Genomic DNA, 21,985 nt, shown 5'->3' with positions numbered 1-21,985 from the left:
GTTAATATATTAATGTGAAAAAAAAAAAAAGAAAAGAAACAGCCTGGTAGAAAATATTGTTTCTTGGTATGTGCACTACCTAGATAAATGGCTCATGTTGTAAGGAGACCAGCTGGGTTTACATAACGAGTTCCAGGACAGCCAAAGTTACATCATGAGACATTGCCTCAAAACAAAACAAAATTATATATATATATATATATATATATATATATATATATATATATATATATATTATTCAGTATGGTGCTAAGCGCCTCCAATTTCAGAGCCCGGGAGACTAAGGCAGTTAGAACATGAGTTTGAAGCTATCTACACTATAAAGTGAAAGTCTGGTTTTGCCTGTTTGTATATACCATAGCTTAGTTCTACAATCAACACACAGAAACGATTGTTTCACCTTAAAGAAGCACACCTCCTCTTGCCTTAATGTGATTAGACCAGAGCTCAGAATCGCTCAAGTGTCCCTAATTTTTAAAGCTGACCATTCAGAGAAATATTCAAGGCCAGCTGTTCCATGGAGATGTCTCTCAACAGTTCTCTTTTCTCCCCAACGGTGGGTATATCTTCACCAGCCCATACCACGATCATGCCCAGGAAGGATGAGTGACATATGCTAGCTCTAGGGAAGATTAAGCCATCAGGGAATACTACACCCCCTCCTCCACAGCCTTCTCTGACTCTCCACAGTTAGTGCTGACCTCTGGTGTTCACAGTATCTGAGAAATTGCTTAAATCAGCTCATTTGGGTCTGGTGACCATCGGCCCACTCTCCGCCCATCGGACAGCTATCCCAGGCCCCCTGCAGAAGTGAAGAGAAGCTCATTACACCTTCCCGTCCTCAGAGCAAATACAACAAAGCAAAATAATTACGAATTCTGTGTCCAATCACATGTTGCTCACAGCTCAGCGCTTGGTATTAAAAAAATGTGCTGATCTGTGATTGGGTCCTAATCTGGTTCTTTTCTATAGAAGGAAATTATAACAATAAATTCAATGAGTGCCCATGAGAACTGCACAAATCACAAAGCTTGTTTTGTGTCTATTTAGAATCCACAATACCCTGCTTGATAAACCAGCTTTGCTCAGCAGTGGTTGAACATCTGAATTTAGAGTTGGGGGAAGCCTCTACTTGGCTCACTATGAATATGAAGCAGGTCTTCATTCCTAGAAAGTTCTTCATCTGTTCAAATCAAGCAGGGTCTTTTCTCAAGAACAGCAACAACAACAAATCTTCATGAACAAAGCAGCATTTCCCATGCCACCGTCACTGTTTCTGAGGAATATGGAGGGCTGGTAAGGGGTTCCTGTTAGAACAAACTGCTCAGCATTGAAACATAATTAAAGATGAGCAAGCTCCTCCTCTACCCAAGTACGAGCTGGTTGGTCTCCACATGGGTCTCCTGTTCAGTAAATCCCTTTGTACCTTCGCCAGCATCTTGTTGAGGGTCAGACCTTGCCTGGCTTAATAGATGGATAATGGAGAGGAAAGGCTGGCATGGGATTAGAATATCAAAGGGAGATGTCTGAAAATTTAGTTCTCTCTGGTTTAATTGTACTTATATGTAAAGGCTAAATTATGTCTGGATGTTTGCTTCCACAAACACAGCTCACTAATGTGTATCATAAATGGCATAAGATCCACTCACTGGCAGAGAGGCTATAAAAGTGAGCTCTGTTTGGACACCCATTACTGCTCACAAGGGAAGTTGCTAAGAGTCAACCAGCTACCGAAAAGCCAGACACATGTCCAAGCACACCATAGTCCGTGCCTCTGAACTCAACCATTGTGCTTCTTTGGCTGGAATAATTAATTTAAATAATCCTTGCTTCATAAAAAGTTAAGAAACTAATGTTTGTGCTTCTCTGTGCACAGGGGACATAAGAGTCTCTCCCTCAGGTCAGTGCTGTGGGAGAAAGGAAGTTACAGTTTAAGCACACACTTTTTTTTTCAGCGTTTTTTGCCTGAGGTTAACTGACAGCTCCCACTTTTTCCCCCCAAACTTTTGGGCCCTTGTAGCATCTCCCAGCACACCTTGGTCTGGAGGACTAGTGTTGATCTTAGAGAGGCAAGGTTTCAGCATGCCTGCCCTATCCCAATGGGTCAAATTATCTGTGCCTTTCTGCCTCTACTCTAACCTTGTTGTCATATGCGTTTCCACTTTCTGATGTCCTTGTTCTTTAAGCCTTCCTGTTTCTAGAATGTTCTGTGTCTACTGCAGCCACAGGACCTCAGAGCTATTCCTTCTCCCTCTCCCTCCCAAACCACCCCTCTTCAAGTGAATCACTCTACAGCCTTTCTGTGTCTCTATCTTTATTCAATGGCTCCTCAATGACACCACAATACCTGACTTAAAATCAAAGCTCACATCTCCCTCTATTGCCTACTACATACGTTCCTACATTGTTCTTAAAAGTTTTACTTAACTCTTACAGTTTTGCTTCATTTCCTATAATAATATTTGCTTATTGTTGATATTAGTTATGTATTTGGCAAAGAGAATACACTTAACCCACCAGGAAAGGGATGATTTCGTAGCCAGCCTGATAGCCGGGCTCCTGTCTTGCCCTATAGTTCTGGGCTCGTTTTAACAACCTCTCCTCAGTGTTAGCACTTAGATATTAACTCTGTCCTCTTCTCTTGGGACATAGATCCTGAGACTGAGCCTCTGCCTCTTTTCCCTCCTATCACATTCTAGCAGGCTTGACTTTACTATTCCATGAGCTTCTGAGTACATCTATCCCTGGATATCCTCACAACCATAGCATCGTAACATGTGCTCTCATAAGATCATGCATTACCTGCTCTATGTGATCATCTGATTGCTATTTAGGAGACTTTAATATCCTACGAATCATGAAGTAGAAATGAAGGGATATGGCCTCAGCCTCAGAGATCTGAAACTTAGTTTCCCAGTTTGGCCTACAGCTTAGATCTTTGACTCTTTCTAATCAGGTCCGCTTTTTGCTTTTATTTGTCTGTTGTTGTTGGCTTGGTTTTATTTGTTTATGAGTTTTTTGTTTGGTTTGAGAAAGACACCACTATGTACCATGCTATATAGATCAGGCTGGCCTCCAATGCCTCCCAAGTTTCACCATGCCCTGTCTTTGGTTGGCTGCTTTGATAGCATCTTATGTGATTCCTGCCTCTGCCTCCAGTCTGTTGGGTACAGGTATATGCCCTGTCTTGGAGAGTTCTGTCCGTCTCTCAAAATGAAGCTCCCCTTTCAGGAGTAAATTGTCTCTGCAATGCCTTCATACTATTCTAAGGAGCAAGGTCTGAAGTTAGAAGTCAGCTAGTTGCGAGAAGCTCAGGCACTGAGCTCTACCACAAACCCTTTGTTCTCACTTTATTCCTATTGATTTTCCCATTTGGTTGCCTTCAGGGATACTACTTTCAACCATAAACATAGACCATCTCATGTAGTAGGCCACTCCTCCCTCCTCTTTCACCTTTGCACGATCCTTCAATTATCAACTTAGGCAGTACTAAACTTGTTCAAACACCCCAGGAGTTAATTATCACAAGCCAGAAACTCCTCCTTGGCTTAGAAGAGAAGAAGGGTGGACCTTTCCAAGCTACTTCTCTCTTTATACGAGTTACTGTTCTAACACTTTTTAATCCTCGCCTAGTTCTTCAATTATTGAAAAACCTTCATTTCTCTGAAGAGCCTGCACATCCCAGAGTATCAGGAAATGTACTTTGTTTCGTGAAACAGAAATCAATGGTTGCTCAGAAATCAAAGCTGGGTCCAATGTGAAGGTGACCTAAGCCCAGCAGGTCCAAGCCCAGCAAATAATTCTCGTCCTGTCAATCCTGACCTGGTCGTAGCCACAGCCGGTAGCATCGTGGGTCCTTAAGTCCTCTGCGAGTAAACATGTGAATCAAGAGCTAATGCCGCCTCTGTTTCTTTCCTTGGCAGAAATGATGGTAAGGAAGCCAGCCAGTGCGTCTATGTGATCTGAATGCTAGACACCGACATGGGGTCCAAGGTCAGCACCTCAGTCTGTTTGCATTCATGCAAGGTGAAAAGTTTGAGCGCAGTTCACAGGCCAGAAAAAAGTCAATTCAAGGATGTTCCGACTTTTTATCTAAGTCTGTTCATTATAAGTGAGCAAAGCTTTTTACCGGCTCATTATAAGCAGGAATGAGCTTCCTTCTGGTATGGACCCCGTTGAATGTTAAAATTCTGCTCTGTCTAAGGCAGTGGTTTTTCAACATTCCTGTCACAGTGACCTTTTAATAGACAGTTCCTCATGTTGTAGTGACTCCCAACCATAAAATTATTTTGTTGCTACTCCATAACTCTCATTTTGCTTCTGTCAGGAATAATAATGTAAATATTTAACCTTATAAATGATATACAGGATATCTGATATGTGGTGCTCAAAGGAGTCACTACACACAGGTTGAGAACAACTAGTCTAAGGAATGGCGCAACAACGCTGACGGGAGGCACAGAAGGTTAGCTGGAGGCATGACACCATTCTGGCTCCGTAGCAGGACAGCATCCTGGCTGCTTATCTCTCAGTCCAGGCTGCTATGAGTATATCCCACGAAGGCTGAACTTTCTTTTAAATGTTTTTCAGATAGCATCTTCAGTAACTTGACTGTAGCCAATGTTTCCCCAGAGAAGCTTTACTCTTCTTGAGCTTCATAGAACTCATACCCGCTTTCAGCAGTAGGATGAGTTGTGTTCTCATCGAGCCCAGGCTATCTCATCGAGCCCAGGCTATAAGCCACCGGCTTTTCTTCTGCTCCCTTTAGTGTTCTCTCTGGAGCTCTGAATCCTTCCTGCTCCAACATAGACTTTTTGGGAGGAAAGTTTGTTTAAATCTTAAAGGCGGTCCTGGTCACTGTGGCCTTCCTCAGCTCTCACAGGTCCTTCCGTCTCATTGCTAATGCCTTCAGAGTGGCTAGATGCACCCAGTGTCCAGTCCCATCTCACGCTTGCTTTAACACCTTGCCTGTTCACAGGTGCTAGTTGGTCATGTTGTCCAGAGTCACCGAAGCTTAAAAATGTCACTGATCTTCAGAGCCTACAACATTCTGAGTCACTACCCACCGTCATTGTTAGACACAGACCATTCCTTTCCTTTGGGGACACATTCCAATGACTTGGTCTTCATCCCCATGCAATAATCAATGCTGACTCCCTCACGGACATCTTTAAGCCAAACTCATTTCCCAGATGTTGCTCTCGCTCTTCTATCTTTTGCCATAACCAACGCCATCTGCGTATACTCATCTTTGCAGACAGAAGCCACTGTGTAATTCCACACCTCCTTCAGTCAGCTAATCCTATCAGCTCAGCCTCCACCTATTGGCCATATACCCACAGCCATCCTGGTCAGTGCCTTCAAATCCAGGCATCTATTTCATCAGTGGTCCCTGTGAAACAGGATATCTTGCTCTCACATCCTCATCCTTTATCCACTTACGCATGAAGTCCAGCCTTCTTTCTCTAGCACGATAATCCTCAATGCCTCCCTGGACTGGCTGAAGTTCTCTCTTTGGTTGCCTTTCAAGCTTTTGCCTCGCACCTCACAGAGCAGGATGCTGGTCATGCTTTTTACACATGGTTTCCTATCAGATTCCTATACCTCAAAGCCCTTTAAGCACCGTGGATTTTTCTTTTTCCTTTTCATTTTTCTTTTTCTCTTTTTGCTTGCTCTTATTTAGAAAGGATTTCTCTGTGTAGCCCTGAGTATCCTGGAATTTGCTCAGTAGACCAGGCAGGTCTTGAATTCAGAGATCCACCTGCCTCTGCCTCCCAAGGTCTGGGATTAAAGGTGTGCACCACCATTGCCTGGCTAAGCACCCTATTCTTTTTGTCTAGAATAGTCTCCTTATTCTTCTATTTTTGTCTGCAGATTGCTACTTCCTGGTCCATTACCAGCATAACTGGCCCCCCACTGTAATTTCCCATGTCTTTATTTTTATTTTGTCTTTTTTTTTTTTTTTTTTTTTTTTTTTTTTTTTTTTTTTTTTTTTTTTTTTCCAGAGCTGAGGACCGAACCCAGGGCCTTGCGCTTGCTAGGCAAGCGCTCTACCACTGAGCTAAATCCCCAACCCCCTTTATTTTTAAAAACTGTTTATTTGTTGATTTATTTAGGGGGAAGTTGCAGTGGCACATACATGTGGAGGTCAGAGGACAACTTTCGGGAGTTGGTTCTCTCCTCACATCGTGTATGTCTTGAGATGAAACTCAGGTGATTAGCTTGGTGGCAATTGATGTTACCTGTTGGGGCACCTTCCTTTCTTTAACCATGCTTTTCATTAAGGTGTGGTTAGCAGGGTCCAGACCTCCTTCTCTGTGTTCCGCTGGATCTCTGTACTGTGGAAATTTCCAGGACTGAAGCTTTCTCCTCTTCAGAACCTGATTCAGTGCTCAACAGACAGCAGGAATCGGGGAGATGAGTGGCTTTGATAGGATTTCCTGAAGCCTCACCACTTGCCGAGTGCTTTTTCCAGTATTGGCAATGCCCGAGCAGGGAGACGTTAGACCAGTCATCACCTGAGCCGAGGTTCCAGTTTATGGGAATTGCAACAGACAACTGCAAATAACATGAGCACATCCAGTGCCCTTCGACATCGCTGAGTTTTCACGTGACTGTCTGGGTTCTTCCAGGCACAGCTGGGTTGGCAGTTGCATTGTCAGGAAAGCTGAACAGGACTAGAAATGAGGGTGGCATTTGTCAGCTTCGAAAACAGGGAAGGAGGGCAACTGTTAGTGGCACTCTAGTTAATGGAGTTGATGCTGAGATTTTCCATAAAACCCTCCGTTAGGAGGACACGCAGTGCAGACTGCTTGCTAATTCTTATTTTCATAGTGTGGCTCCTTAATTCACAGGGCTAATTTGCCTATAGCATTTGTCTTACCTTGAAAGCACCACACTGCGATTGCTCAAATGCTCCAGTTAAAAGGAGCGAGGCAAATTATTATGGCAGATGGTGGTTTGTGTATGCCAAACTGTGATCAGGATTATAATCACACCAAACAGCCTAGTGACATTCCCAGGCGTGACTGGAAGTCTCAAGCAATTCTTTTTCTAAGAACCTTCTCTCACACAAATCGGAAGGCCCTGGAACACGCCAGGCTCGTCTACTTCTCATGACTGTTAATGAGAACTCAGAATTGAGAGCTAGCCAGGAGCGCTTTGCAGCGCTTTCCTGGTCTCCATGGTGTCTCCCATTTGATCCGATCCCCTCCTGGCATGATGAAGTGTTGGCAGCAGTTCCAGTCTGATGTTCCAGTTAAGGCTTTCCCCAAACCGCCACACTGTGCCCGCTGGCATCCTCTGCCCTCCTTTTCACTGCATAATTGGGGTTTCTTTGCTGTAGGCACCATTTCTTTGGACACAAGAGGTCTTAAAAAAAAAAACCTATGTGTTATAGTGCAAATAGTGGAGAATAAAGTTAAATATTGTAATAATTCGTGCAATCAGGCATTTGGGTTCTTCCAGGCACATCTAGGTTTACGGTTGGCATTGTTAGGCAAGGACTGAACAGGACTGGAAGGACAAAACTGGAGAAGTGCTTCAATAGTCAGAGGGGGTCACCATCTTCAGGCCGTGGTAGGAGTTGTACCCAGCTCCTATGCCTAGCCAGTCTGTGAAGACTATCGCCATCCCTGCTGTAGAGCAGGAGACAGAGAGTCACACACCATGGAAGTTGATCAAGGGTTTATGGCTGGTTAAAGAATGAAACAGACCCTGAGATATGGCTCCAGATGACACTTTTATTATTATTATTATTAACTCTAGACTATTTCAGTATATACAATGCCTTGACCGTGGGTGACACTTGTATTCATCTGCCATACTGGCTAATACACCTCTTCACCGAAGCCTTGACTTCAGTCGTTGTCCTTCCACGACTGTGTCTCAGCTTTGCTTCTCGATAGTCACTGGGCAGTGTGACAGGTCACCCCATTTGTTGTCTTCTTCTGTGTCTCTTTTCTAGGTTCATCTGGAGGACAGACAGCATGACAGAACCTCAGACAGGGAACCCAGCTCCTCCATCATTCACTTTGCAGCCATCTTGTTTAAGAAGAATAGTATAACTTAGATGTGGGACTTAACGCACTAGGAAGATGTGTTATGAAGAACTCATCGTTAAAATGGAATCCTAGCTATCAAGAAAATCCTGGACTTGGAAAATGTTTCCACTATAGGCATTTCTGAAACACTAACTATATATGACAAAGGCTGACCAGGGCAGAGAAGTCTGCAAACACCTCCTTTCATTCCTGTAAGATTTACAGGTCTAGATTTTATTTTCCTGTTTTATGGATTTTAAAAAGAAAGAAGGTGGCTTTAAAGAGGATCATCAATTTACCTGAAAGTCTCAGGCCAGAAATATTAGCACCCAGACTTAGATCCGGGTTGATGTATTATAAAACATGTATTGTTATTATCTTTTCAAAAATTATAATTCCATGCCTATGGACTATTTTACAAAATAGACATACTCTGTGTGGAACAATTGATAATTGCCTTACCATCCTCTTAAATATTTATCATTTATTTCTTCTTTCACAAACAATATCCATCCACCTCAGCCTTTGCAACAACCTTCTACTGGGTGTTCCTCTAAGTTCAACTGGATCAGATTCCAGAAATAAGCCAGACCCACTTTCTGTTCTTTTTCACTGACTTCTTTCACTTAGAATCACCTAAGTTTATGAATCTTATTGCAAATGATAGGATGTCATTCTTTTTTAAAGGCCAAATCGTTTTCCATCGTAAACCTATCCGTGGGTTTGCTCTGACAACACTCAGGTAGAATCCGGTGTGCTCAGGTTCTCTGTATCCCGCATCTCACCAGTGTGACGAGGCTCGCTTCAGAGCAGCATGAAAAAGGGAGGTGTGCACCATGTGCGCACATGAATGTCATCTGTTTTGTGTTATATTCACAGAGAACAAAACTGATCACCCAGAACTCTGCTAGAGGTCAAGCAAGGGACTGAGGAGTACGACACCCTCAGATGACGACATCTCATTCCTCAGTATTTCATTGAAGGAATTCATTCCTGTTCACCGCTACAATTTAGGGAGAATATTTCATATCTACATTCTTTATGGAAGTTGTCTTTTTCCATAATAGTTTCATTGAGAATTTCACATTATGAACCCAGATCAAACTTGTGTTCCAGTCCTCCTAAGCCTGCTCCCCCAACTTTGTGATCCCCCACAAAAAAGAAAGAAAGAGGAGGAGGGAGAAGAGGGGGAGAAGGACGAGGGGTAAGGGAGAGGAAAACAAGTCCAGTTGGTGGTGCTCATGTATTCACAGAAGCATGGCCAAACGCCCACTGGCTAGCCCCTTAAAAACAAATAAACAAACAAGACACGAAAACAACTTGAGTCCGTCCTATCGGCGGCCCCATCAGAAACCATCACTTATGGAGAAAACTTCAGCATCCTTATCACAATTTTTAAGAGTTCTCTTTGAGGACTTTCTCTCTAGACTGTTACTTTTTTGAGTAGTGGGATAGCATGGGGGTTAGGGTTGTCACACAAGCCTTCTATGTCCCTGTTTCTCAGCTGTGAGTCTCTAGTCATCAATGCCATGTCAAAAAGGGCTCCCTGGCCCTTTACGATCAGTAGGAACAGGGACCATGGACTTCCACATGGTCTCTTGTAGCAGCACACGACATGGGCCTGAGCATGCTCTCCAGTGGCAGTACAGACCACAGACAGGCCACAAACACCACCACAGCCCTCAGTTGCAGCAAAGGCCAAAGACGTCAACTCCCCCCCACCCCCCAGCAGCAGACATCAATATGCCCACAGACATCAATATGGCTTCAGGTAGCAACACTTGGCCTCAGGCTGTTAAAGGACCCTGAGCATTGATGTGAAACCTCAGGCTTCCATATGGCCCAGGGCAGCAGGCTGCAGATATTTAAGTGGCCTCCAGGGGCAGCATGGATCATAGGGATCCAATCCAGAAAATGAACCTTTCTTTATCTCGGATGCCTTGTTATTGTTCAGAACCAGGGTGATCAGGGCAGTGTGTTTGAGGGCCGAGTCTGCACAAGCTCCAGGCTGTAAAATACTCTCTCGGCCCTACTCAGCAACAATACGTTCCCAGCATGCATTGCACTTCTCTCACACCTGTCACTGTGTTGAGTCTCCACCCCTGTCCCCACCAGGCACTCTCCCTTTACTCCCCTACTGTTCCTACCTCTCTATCACTTATTGAATCTCTGTAGTAGTGTTGGACACTGCAATGTGTCAAGTAGGTTTGTTTTTGTTTGTTTTGAAAGACCTCCAGAACTGGGGAGATCCTTACTCAAGTCTTAGGATGACGTGACCACCCAATGACTCACGAGAGACCGAACTTGCTGCAATCACATGAGGTTTATTGGGATACCGGTACTGGGGTCGATCTTGTGACCTTGTCGGCCAGAGTTCGCAACCGTGGTCAATCTCATGACCATGCTGGCCAGCGGAGTTCGACCCCGAACACAAGAAGTGAGGGGTATTTAAGGGAAAAACCACAAGCTGGGGGCGGGGAGAGGGTTACCAAGGAAATATAACATAAAAACAGTGGAAAATTTTAGAGGGACCCAGCCCAAGGTATTCAGTTAGGGAGGGGAACATATTCATTCTAGGAATGCAATCTTCATCTACTGGTCGACAGGTTGGAGAGTCTCATAAACCAGTAGACCTTCATTCCTAGTTCCGCCCTCATTGTGGATCATCAGGAGGGGCAGGTATCGGGAACCAGAGCCCTGAGGCTCTGAGTTCCTGGAACTGGCTATTTTATATTTCTGGCTTGTTATAGCTCTACTAGTACATTACTTTTCATTAACATGCTTTTCCCCAAATTTCTAAGTCTCCCAGTCTCTCATTTGTTTGTTTGTATTTGGTTTGGTTTCCCAATGAGCTTTAAATGCACATATTCTTTGCCACCAGTCATTGGTCTGGTTCAAGGTTTCTGGTTTCTGAAGCACCATGAATACAGAGCCATTGCTGAGACTCATCTCAGATATCCTGTTGTTGCCTAGAGTCAGGTGATGGCTAGGTAGGGAATGGGGGTGGGGTGTGGGGAGGAAGCAGCAGATTCTGTTCAAGCCCCTGGCTGCCAAGCTTGACCTTTGTACTTGTAGGCTCTGGGAAGTGCTGTTGGCCTGAGCTGTCTCCCAGGAGGTCAATCAGCACAGGTTGCCTTCACAGTGTTCTATGCTGGGTGCCAGCCAATAGTCCTAGGGCTGGCCCTATTCAGTAACGACTTGTTCTCCGAGAGGTTGGGGCCACTGGGTATCTCTCATCCTTGGTTCTGGCTTCACCACAGCTTACTGGATACAATCTTTGTGTTTTCAACCTGTTGCCTCAGACAGGGAGGTCAAGGGTATAGGTTCTTCATTCTCTCATGCATGGCTCTGTTTGGCTATCTCTCTCTCTCTGTTTTAAATTTATTATTTATTTCATTTTATTTTTTTATTGGATATGTTTTTATTTACATTTCAAATGTTATTATCCCCTTTCCCCGTTTCCCTCCCTCCCAGAAACACCCTATCACATGTTCCCTTCCCCTGCTTCTATGAGGGTGTTCCTCCACCCACCCATCCACCCACTCACACCTCCCTGCCCTTGATTCCCTTACACTGGGGCATCTATCAAGCCTTCATAGGACCAAGGACCTCTCCTTCCATTGGTGCACGAAAAGGCCATCCTCTGCTACATATGCAGCTGGAGCCATGTGTACTCCTTTGTTGATGGCTTAGTCCCTGGGAGCTCTGGGGGTGGTTGGTTGGTATTGTTGTTCTTCTCATGCAGTTGCAAACCCCTTTAACTCCTTCAGTCACTTCTCTAACTCCTCTATTAGGGACTTCGTGCTCAGTCCAATGGTTGGCTGCTAACAACCACCTCTGTATTCGTAAGGCTCTGTCAGGGCCTCTCAGGAGACAGTCATATCAGGCTCCTTTCAGCATGCACTTCTTGGCATCCACAATAGTGTCTGGGTTTGATAACTGTCTATGGGATGATCCCCAGGTGGGACAGTCTCTGGGTGGCCTGGTGGCCTTCCCTTCAGTCTCTGCTCTACACTTTATCTCCATATTTGCTCCTATATTTTGTTCTCCTTCTAAGAAGGACTGAAGCACCCACACTTTGGTCTATCTTCTTCTTGAGCTTCATGTGGTCTGTGAATAGTATCCTGGTTATTTGGAGCTTTTGGGCTAATATCCACTTATCAGTAAGTGCATACCATGTGTCTTCTTTTGTGATTGGATTACCTCACTCAGAATGGTATTTTCTAGTTCTATCCATTTGCCTAAGAATTTCATGAATTCATTGTTTTTAATAGCTGAGTAGCACTCCACTGTGAAAATGTACCACATTTTCTATATCCATTCCTCTGTTGAGGGACATCTGGGTTCTTTCCAGCTCCTGTTATTATAAATAAGGCTTCTTTGAACATAGTGGAGCATGTGTCCTTATTACAAGGACATCTTGTGGAGCATCTTCTGGGTATATGCCCAGGAGCGGTATAGCTGGGTCCTATGTCCAATTTTCTGAGGAACCACCAAACTGTCTTCCAGAGGGGTTGTACCAGCTTGCATTCCCACCAGCAATGGAGAAGTGTTCCTCTTTTTTCACATCCTCGAAGGTGCCAAAGTTAAAACAGGATGAGATAAAGCATCTAAACAGTCCCATAACCCCTAAAGAAATAGAAGCAGTCATTGAAAGTCTCCCAACCAAAAAAAAGCTAAGGACCAGATGGGTTCAGTGGAGAATTCTATCAGACCTTTAAAGAAGACCTAATACCAATATGCTTCAAACTATGCCACAAAATAGAAACAGAAAGTACATTGCCCAATTCATTCTATGAAGCCACAATTACGCTTATACCTAAACCACACAAAGACCAAACGAAGAAAGAGAACTTCAGACCAACCTCCCTTATGAACATTTGCCACGCCCATTCGTTTATTCCAGTAAAATCTGCAATATCGGGGGGTAAAAGCTTGATTAAGGATAAGAGACGTTATGACTTCAAAAGGAGTTCTGTGCCTCCTGGGTATTCAGACAGTCGCTGGCATCTCCTTACTCAGAAGTGTTCCAGATTAGTCTTTCCAATCGTCAACACGCCCTCTTATTTAGGCATAAAAGGTACCCCAAGAAATGATTCATTAATGGCTAAACTTAACATTAGGCACTGTCTCCTGGCCAGCACAACATTCCAACATATCCTACTTTAATTCCAAGCTGTCCTTAGCTTGGAATTTCTCTCAAGAAATCTGCCTTATCAGACAGGTTGTCCTCAGAGTTAGCAACAGAGGTCAGGCACATTTCTTAGGGCAGTCCCACAGTAGACAGAACTGTTTTACATACTAGAGAGTAACTGAAGGGCTTCCCTCACTCAAGGACATTAGCAAGAACTGTTAGATTGGAACTTCCTGGTGCTTGCCTCCAGCAAGACCCAGAGAATTAGCAGGAACTGCTAGATTGGAACCTCCTGGTGCTTGCCTCCAGCAGACCCAGTGAATTATCATGGGAATACCAAAATTGCCCCAGCAGGGAGGGCACCACTGCTCTTCCACTTGCTTCACACCTGGATACCTGATCCTACCAACCTTGATGTGGCTGTCACTTGCCTATGTGACTTCAGTCTTGCTCTCTGATCCTATTGACCTTGTTGTAACCCTTGCCTGCCGTCGTGACTCTTCTCATCTGCCCTGCTTGCTATATGCTATTTAAGCCTGAATTTTACCTTGTACAAATACATTCAGATTCAGCACACTCTTGTGTTGACTTTGTCTGTCATTCGCCAACTTGTTGCCCACCTGACCAGAACTCTCATCCCTCAGAAAACGAGGTTCCCCCCACAATGAACCCAGTCCATGGCAAACATAGATGTAAAAAGACTCAATAAAATTCTTGTAAACTGAATCCAAGAACAGCTCAAAATTATCGATTCACCAAGATCAAGTAGGCTTCATCCCAGGGATGCAGGGATGGTTCAATATACAGAAATCTATCAATGTAATCTACTACACAAATAAACTCAAAGAAAAAAAACCCACATGATCATTTCATTAGATGCTGAGAAAGAATTTGACAAAATTCAGAATCCCTTCATGTTAAAAGTCTTGGAAAAATCAGGAATTCAAGGCCCATACTTAAACATAGTAAAAGCAACATACAGCAGACCAGTAGCCAACATCAAACTGAATAGAGAGAAACTTGAAGCAATCCCACTAAAATCAGGGACTAGGCAAGGCTGCCCACTCTTTCCATATCTATTCAACATAGTACTTGAAGTTCTAGTGAGGGCAATTGCACAACAAAAGAAGGTCAAAGGGATACATATTGGAAAGGAAGAAGTCAAAATATCACTATTTGCAGATGATATGATCTTACCAGGAAAACCAGACCACAAACAAGTTATAATTTTTGAAAGGTAGAAAATAGGTAGAAATACATAAAGCACACAGAAAGACCAAATTCTGAGTATGTTGGTATGATAGCAGTGTCTAAAAGTGTCCTTTGATGGAGTCATAGAGTGAGAAGGACTAGGGGAAGACAGAGCCTAGAGGGGCACTCAGAGAAAGCCCGGGCACAGCCTGGGACTCTGGTGAAGCCAGGCATGGTTTCCTGGGCAGTCTGGGCTTCCTCCAGCTTTGTCTTTCGAGCGCCACTCCTTGTCTGCCATGTGACTGCTTGCTGACCACTTTACTGAACCCGCTTGCTTTCTTAAACAATCTTCTTTCTGTTCTCCATCGCTGCTTGCTCACAAGCTTACAAAAGTCAAAACAGTATAATAAAAATTCCAACCAGGAGGCTAAATGTCCTGTAACAGGAGCATATACAGGTACACATTTCCTTGGAGCAAATATTACAACTGATAAAGAAAAAAAAAAATGTTTTTTTTTCCAGATCATTTGTAACTTTATGTAAATACAGGCAAACACAAGACTTCTCAGGAATGTCTTAGTCATCGTGTGTAGTAGGAGCACTATGTACACAGGGCAGACTCCAAGGATGCCGGAAGTTTTGATTATCAGAAGGCATATGTGCAACTCCTCCCATCCCCACCCCCCCAAAAAAACCTGATGACGGTCTGAGGGATAGTTACAAATTTATTGTCTGGGACTGGAGATGTAGCTCAGGATAGACCACTAGCCTAGCAAGCTCCAAGCACCAGTTAGATCCCTAGCAGGGGTGCAACGGAGCTATTACTCCTGTTGCTGTCTGGTCTTGAGTAGTTCTCATGCAATCACCTAGTCAGTTCTCCCAAAGTCAGATTAGACTATCCCTTGGGGTAATCATAAGATTAGCTGTCCAGAGTTTGCGTGTGTCAAACCCTAGCTTCTCAAACTGTGGGACCACATCACCAAACACCGGCTGGCGAAACATTTGGCAATTTAGAGGTTTTTAGATGCACAATTCGAATGCAGAAAAGTTCTTTCGGAAGCAAGTGCCTGATGAACCAAGGCGTGTCTGGCAGCTTCCTCCTCGTGACCTTCTGTTTCACTTAACCGGAGTCTAAGTCCTGAACACACAACCGTGTACTCTAATGCTGAGCATGCAGCATTAACAAATTAAAGCTAGGACACCTCAGCTCAAGGCTATTTGAGTTATGAATTTTAATGTTTTCATGATCTATACTAAGCTTCTGTTCTTAGAGAAACACTAATGAAGGAGAACAGACTTTAATGTTCCCAACCGTCATTTTTCAGCATCTAAGTATCAAGGTACCTAGACTTGGGGTTGCATCATGTTCTCGTGTCTGACTTTAAAAGCTGATGTTTGACTTGACTGGAGTTTCACTTAAAAATTCCTTAGATGAATTTTTGGCTTGTAAGCAGAACAGAATTTCCGGCAGTCTCTGAAATGGCCTTAAACATATTTATGTTGAGGCTATTTCTTATTTCTTCCTATGAACCAGCATTCTCAGCATTGATGATTAGAAAGTCAAATGAGATCAACTCTGAAAATGTTCAAGAAGCTGTGCATCCTACAGTAACAAATATTCAGGCAGGATTTGGTTAGCTATGTAAAAGTAGTTTTATTGGTTTACAAATTTTCTTTAGTCTTTAAGACCACTAAAATTTTATGTCTATTAATGAATTGTTTTGAAACAAGTTTCTTTATAACTTACTACCGGTAAGTATTTGATTTGTATTCCTGCTTTATATTTTTTATACTCAGGGTTACATAATGCTTTTCTGGTTGTTAGTGAACAAAGTTTAAGAAACTCTGCAAATATTATTTTATACTTTAGTGTTTAGCGCAGTTCAGCTGTACCAGTGTTTCATGTCTAATGAATGAAATGTCCCATGAGAAACTGTGAAGGCCGAAGGGACATTACCTCATGTGGATATGCAGGCAGGGATGTCATTCTGGAATTCATTCTGTGGATAGATAGGTAGATGATAGATAGATAGATAGATAGATAGATAGATAGATAGATAGATAGATAGATAGATAGACAGATATAGATGTATAGACATATATGTAAAATCATTAAGATTCAGGAAGACTCACTTGCCACTCTTCTTGAGGACCCAAGTTTGGATTCCAACATCCACATTGTCTGGCTTACTACTCCTATAACTTCAGCTTCAGAGGACCAAACGCCTTCTCTTGGTCTCTTCACACACACATACACACACACACACACGGAAAACAATAATAATAATAATAATAATAATAATAATAATAATAATAATAATAATAATAATTTAGTAGTTATTATTATTATTATTATAGAAATATACTGAAAGACTAAGTTAACTGGCCTATTCTACTGAACAATTAACTATGGCAGCTCCTGATTTAGATTTTAATAAGAACTTTAAATCTCTGTGTCTCCCTGGTTTTGACTATCCTCCTCCTGCTATCAAAGTCTGTTCTGCATCAGGAGAGGGGTCGAGCAGGTAAGAGCATTTGGAACTCAGCACCCTTGTCAGGGGGCTCAGAAACACCCATAACTCCAGTTTGAGGTGATCAGATGACTTCTTCTGGCCCCTTAAGGCAATCTATATACATATGGCATACATACCTGTATAGACATAACATACACAGACATATGCTTGAGTAAAAAAAGATTTAGAAAAATTTAAAGAGAGCATTCTAGAAAGTCTTTCCTTATTTAAGATTCCTGATCACTTTCTTTTTATATGAGACAAAAATTAATTTTAAAAGTTTTGGGCTCAGTAGTGGAGTACTGGCTCATACTCCTATACCTTCGGCTTCAGAGGACCTGATGCCCTCTGCTGTGAGGTTCTGAGTTCAGTGCTCAGTACTCAAAGTCAAAAGTGTAGATTGGGTAAATTAAAAACCTTCAGGGTGATGCATATAGATCAGAGATGTCTAGGGGGTGTGGAACTGAAGGCTAACATCCAAAGTCCCTCACTGGCACAAAGGTTCTCTGGCTCATTTCGAACTGTGTTTGTACACTGCTACTTACTGCCTTCAGCACCCTCCAAAGGCGCTGCCTGTCCTCCACATCCTTTCCCTAGTCAACTGCTAATCCCAATGGTGTGAGGAGAAAGACCGCCCACTATTCCAAATCACCACGGCCAAATTCTTTAAAGCAAGTAATTGATAAAAACAAGCCTTTTAATTCATGTACTTGGGCTGCCTCTCCCTAAGGCAGGGTTCAAGAAATCAGAATTGGGCATGGAAAGACCAGGACTTTTACAGCTCGTGGATAGGGAATATCCAAATGGAAGATGTGGCAAGCTAATAGAAAGGATGATAGAAGCAGAAAAGGACAAGGTGGTCATAACACGGTAGTCATAACAACAGGTGGTTATAATAACCTTTTGAAGAAAAGACAGGGCTCTGTGATAGTCATAACAGCTTTGTTTGTTTGTTTGTTTTTGTTTTTGTTTTTTTGAGACATAACAGCTTTTTGAAATTTAAAGGCAAGGTTGCCATTTCCTACAGGTTACAGATGGGACATTGCCCAGTTCTTAAGAAACAGAGGTTTGATGGTCAATGGGAATGAACCTAGTTTATCTTTACTGTAGATTGCTTTAAACCCAAGACAGGGGCAGGCAGGCTCATCACAACCGCCACTGAGAGTCCTCTAGGGGAACTGCCTTATCACTGTCATCATGTTCTCATAACTGAGTTCTGGATACCACTGGTTGATAACAGCTCAAGTCCTAACTGGCTTGTGGAAACATTCTTTTACTTTATGCTTGTGTTTAATCTTTGAGAATGTGATACAATATATCTTGTCATATTATTTCCTCTTTCATAGCTCTCCCCAGATCTTCCCCCCCAGCTCCAGGGTACAGATGGAAACCAGAAATGTCCTGTCCTGGGCTGTTCCTTGGTTCCTGTGTCCTCGTGACTCTGAGCAAGTCCCTCTTGGACTAGGAGTGGTGGTCTTACTCGTGCTCACAGGTATGTCAGCACTCCAGGGAGACCAGCTCTTTCTAGGAGATATTTGGGTATGGAGCATTGTGGCACAGGATCAGCTCCGGGCACAGACCTGTTGATTCATTCCAGGGACCTCTTGGATGTTTCTGTGACATCTGGCAGTGGAACTGAACAATGCAAGAGCCTCTCTGTGCTTCATCTGTTCATGCAGAATATTTCAACCAATAAAAAATAGTCTGTAATCCGACTCCCCAACAATGGTCAGCGGCAGCTGTGAATGGAAGTCCAAGGATCTAGGGGTTCCTCAGTCCCACAAGGCAATCAGGAGAAGAAGAGAGCTGGACTTGGAGATCTTACAGAATTGACAGAAAAACAAAAGACAAATAGGTAAAAAAACAAAAACAAAAAAGCAAAACAAAATAGGAACAAGAGAAGCAAGGTCATTGAGTCAGAGTGATGGATTTGCCACCAGTTTCCCTGTCTGGCCTTTCCTTGAACTCATTGTGTGTCATAGTTGGAATCTGGTATATGCGCATTATGCACGGATAGCTCTTTATTGTCATTTTTCTTGACTTGTGTCAAATCTTGGACCACTGCATCTCTGACTCAGATAGGAGTCAGCTACACCCAGCTACACTCTAGCTCTGCGGCTCTTACAGTACAGTCCCCAAACTATCCATCAACACCTAACTGAAAACTCATTAGGAATAAAAATTATCAAATTCTGGAAATGGGACCCAGAAGTCAAATTTTTTTTAAAAAAAAAACATCCTATGTGACCCTGGAGCTTGATATGATTTTGGTAAGTATTACTCTAGCTGCAATGAGGCAGAAAGAAGCACTAGTTGACTTCTTCAGTTCCATGATGGGCGCAATGCCCAGTTGCTAGGGGATGACCAGGAGAGAGGAAGGATGTTTGAATGTTGAATAGCAAAGAAACAAAGGAAAGGAAGGATGCCCAAATGAACAGCAGGGCAACAAAGACCTAAAGCAGCGTGCATCCTCACTAGGTACACTTTGCAACCCTTACTCTAAGGACAGTGGTAACCTGTAATATCGTAAAGATTATGCAAAGGAATAGAAAATAAATAACATCTACTAGATGATAAATATGAAGAGAATTTAAAAAGGATTTTTTTTTTTACTTCCTGACCTGCAGTAATAACTACATAATAGCCATTACAGTTCCAGCAACACGAACATGACTTTGTACTGTAAAATCACTTATTTAAGGAGCTTTTGGTAACTGGACCGTTTTGGTAAGGCATTTTCTGTATCACAAATGAGTATGGGTCCAGCTTCTCCTGACAGCTGACATGCACAGTTCTAGGGTTATCACAGAGATATTTGAGTGTATATTTTTGCTGTGTTTTGAAACAGCATTCATGTAGCATAGGCTGACATAAATTGACTTTGTAGCAGCAGAGAGAGACCTTGAGTTCCTGCCTCTCCTACCTTGGCCTCCAAAGTGCTGGGATTAGAGAAATGTACCAGCACCTCCCATGAAAACATTTGATTTGATTGAGCTGATGTCTCAAAATGACCAGCAGTCCCACTGGACTGTGGCAGTCTCTGAATAAAAAGAGATCGTCTCCATGGTTCTTCGTCTTAAAGTATATAAGTCACCTCTGGTTTAGTAACCTTGTCCCTCCACTTGAGACCCTTTCTATCTACTGGAGGTGGAATCTGCTAATTCCCTCTCCCCAGTGTTGGGCATTTTGGCTAGAGTCACAACCAATGAATCCTAAGAGTCTCTCAACTTCCAAGTCTCTGATACTTTCTAGAGGATTCCCCCCTCCAACTTCTACCTTGAGGTTGCTTATTTCCATTCGTTCTCTCGGCCCTCTGGGCTTCTTTCTCAACACCCCCCCATCTGACCCTATTCTTCTTTTCCACTCCTGCTCCCCTCTCCCACACAGGTCCCTCCCTCCCTCTGCCTCCCAAGATTATTTCTTTCCCCTTTCTAAGTGGGATTGAGGCATCCTCACTTGGGCCTTTCTGCTTGTTACACTTCTTACGATCTGTAGGCTGTATCCAAGGTATTCTATATTCTTTGGCTAATATCCACTTATCAGTGAGTAAAATATAATGCATGTCCTTTTGGGTCTGAGTTACCTTACTCAGGATGATATTTTCTAGCTCCATCCATTTGCCCGCAAAATTCATGATATCTTTGTTTTTAAAGCTGAATAGAATTTCATTGTGTAAATGAACCACATTTTCTGTATTCATTCTTCGGTTGAGGGACATCCATGTTGTTTCTGGCTTCTGACTATTATAAGTAAGGCTGCTAAGAATATGCTATGAACTTTTAGTTCATACATATCAGTGTCCCTAAAAGTTTTAAAGCAAATGAAGAACTGCTAGAATCAAAAGTTTGAAAGCTGCTATTTTAGTGACTATCTTGGATACCGTTGTCCCAGAAAACAGTGGCGTCCCAATGCTGAGTAAGTGTAGAGAGAGATTGCAAATGTCACCATTCGCTTCATCCTTCCAGAGAGCTCATCATATAAGGAGAGTTGGGCCTGACGGGACAGGATAGTCACTCTAAACAGCTCTTCATTCTGGAGATGTTTCCTGGTCCCCATACTGGAATTACCCCACATAGTCCCGCCCAATCATAATTCTAATGCTTCTCTAGAAAAAAAAAAATCTGAAATTCTAACAAGAACAAAGCTTTATCATGGCTGATCTAGTTTGCCAACTTGACACACCTGGAAGAGTGCACCTTGGCTAAAGAATTGCTTCCATCAGATTGTTCTGTGGGCGTGTCTGTGGACCATTGTCTGGCTTGCTAATTGATGTAAGAGAGCCATCCCACTGTGGGCGCTACCATCCCTAGAAAGGTAGACTTAGAATGTGTAAGAAAGGTAGCTGAACGTAAACCTAGGAACAAGTCAATAAGGCGAGTTCCTTCATGGTTTCCCCTTCAGACTCCTGCCTTGGATTCCACCAACAATTAACTATAACCTGTAAGATGAAGTAAGTCTCTTCCTCCCCAAGTTGTTTTTGGTCATGGTGTTTATGGCAGCAAGAGAAACCAAGCCAAAACAAACATCGACCAATAAGCTTCAAGTTTTTAACTGAAGGTTATGAACAAGACAACCGAACAAGACACTGGAGAGAAAGATAAACTGCACAGTAGAACAAAAGCATCTAGTGATGACTTACTGTACTGGCTGGGTTTGTGTGCCCACTTGACACAGGCTGGAGTTATCACAGAGAAGGGAGCTTCAGTTGGGGAAGTACCTCCATGAGATCCAGCTGTGGGGCATTTTCTCCATTAGTGATCAAGGGGGTAGGGCCCCTTGTGGGTGGTGCCATCCCTGGACTGGTAGTCTTGGGTTCTATAAGAGAGCAGGCTGAACAAGCCAGGGGAAGCAAGCCAGTAAGGAACATCCCTCCATGGCCTCTGCGTCAGCTCCTGCTTCCTGACCTGCTTGAGTTCCAGTCCTGACTTCTTCTGGTGATCAACAGCTGTGTGGAAGTGTATGCTGAATAAACCCTTTCCTCCCCAACTTGCTTCTTGGTCATGATGTTTGTGCAGGAATAGAAACCCTGACTAAGACACTTAGTTAATTATCATCTCAATCCTGGGGGGGGGGGGGGGGGGGGGTGGTAACATGTATGTTATCCT

General features: G+C 43.1%; 1 pseudogene; it reads left to right on the top strand.

Moving 5' to 3' along the window:
- LOC116094848 overlaps positions 1-5,143 on the top strand; it is a 6,925-nt pseudogene extending 1,782 nt beyond the window's left edge.
- The last annotated feature ends 16,842 nt before the right edge of the window (positions 5,144-21,985 follow it).

Source organism: Mastomys coucha, unplaced genomic scaffold, assembly GCF_008632895.1.
Source record: "Mastomys coucha isolate ucsf_1 unplaced genomic scaffold, UCSF_Mcou_1 pScaffold17, whole genome shotgun sequence".
NCBI lineage: Eukaryota > Metazoa > Chordata > Mammalia > Rodentia > Muridae > Mastomys > Mastomys coucha.
Note: the sequence above shows the minus strand (reverse complement) of the source record. Positions and strands in the feature narration are given on the sequence as shown.